This window comes from Urocampus carinirostris, chromosome 7 (assembly GCF_059441175.1).
Source record: "Urocampus carinirostris isolate Australia breed hairy pipefish chromosome 7, RoL_Ucar_1.0, whole genome shotgun sequence".
In the NCBI taxonomy this organism is placed as follows: Eukaryota; Metazoa; Chordata; class Actinopteri; order Syngnathiformes; family Syngnathidae; genus Urocampus; species Urocampus carinirostris.
The window spans coordinates 4,473,275-4,474,288 of NC_142355.1; the positions used below are offsets into that span (position 1 = coordinate 4,473,275).

The 1,014-nt window shown below is 48.4% G+C and overlaps 2 pseudogenes; both read right to left on the minus strand.

Moving 5' to 3' along the window:
• Window positions 1–321: 321 nt before the first annotated feature.
• LOC148362146 (U2 spliceosomal RNA) lies at window positions 322–561 on the minus strand (annotated as a pseudogene).
• A 28-nt stretch (window positions 562–589) lies between these two features.
• LOC148362147 (U2 spliceosomal RNA) lies at window positions 590–706 on the minus strand (annotated as a pseudogene).
• Window positions 707–1,014: the final 308 nt, after the last annotated feature.

Below are 1,014 nucleotides of genomic sequence, written 5' to 3' on the forward strand. Positions count from 1 at the left end.
TGCACCGTTCCCGGAGGTACTGCAATACCGGGCCGATGCGTGGAGTGGACAGAGCAAGCTCTTATTCCATCTCGTAATATCGGTATAGTCCAAGACCTTCAGCTGATCCACGGCCAGAAGGTTCTGGCCGTGAAGCAGATGCCGTTGGGCAAATGTGGGGTTTTGGGGTTTTTAAGGGTTATTGTTCTATCTTCGTTATTCATTATCCATTATCCATTATCGGTCAGTTCATAATACGCTACAAAGCCTAGGAGCCGGGACACTTACTCTCAGCCAAAAGGCCAAGCTAAGGTCCTAGCCCTAAAGCCTTGCTGCGATCATTGCGAATGCACCGTTCCCGGAGGTACTGCAATACCGGGCCGATGCGTGGAGTGGACAGAGCAAGCTAGTACTCAGTTCCACAACCACAGGATTGGAACTACATGGGGTTTTGGGGTTTTTAAGGGTTATTGTTCTATCTTCGTTATTCATTATCCATTATCCGTTTTCGGTCAGTTCATAATACGCTACAAAGCCTAAGAGCCGGGACACTTATTCTCAGCCAAAAGGCCAAGCTAAGGTCCTAGCCCTAAAGCCTTGCTGCGATCATTGCGAATGCACCGTTCCCGGAGGTACTGCAATACCGGGCCGATGCGTGGAGTGGACAGAGCAAGCTCTTATTCCATCTCCGGAATGCAAAAATCAAAAGGCCAAGCGGCCAAGTTAAGGTCCTAGCAGGCCAAGCTAAGGACCTGGCATCAAAGAGTCCACAGTCCAAAAATCACAGCCGGCAAAATGAATGGAAAATGATACCGGTACTTAAGGTTTGATGCAGACCTGCAGAGTCCAGGTCCCGTTGAAAGAAATCCAAGGAAAAAAGTGTATATATCCAAAGGTAAGGGTGGGAAAAATATATCAGATGAACACTGACGCAACTCCTTTTTCTTTAACCAACTTTTTACCCCCTCTTCTTTCCTTGTCTGTCCCTCGCCTTTAGCGGTCCCCACTTAAACTCGGCACCCCGCGTTTGTTCCG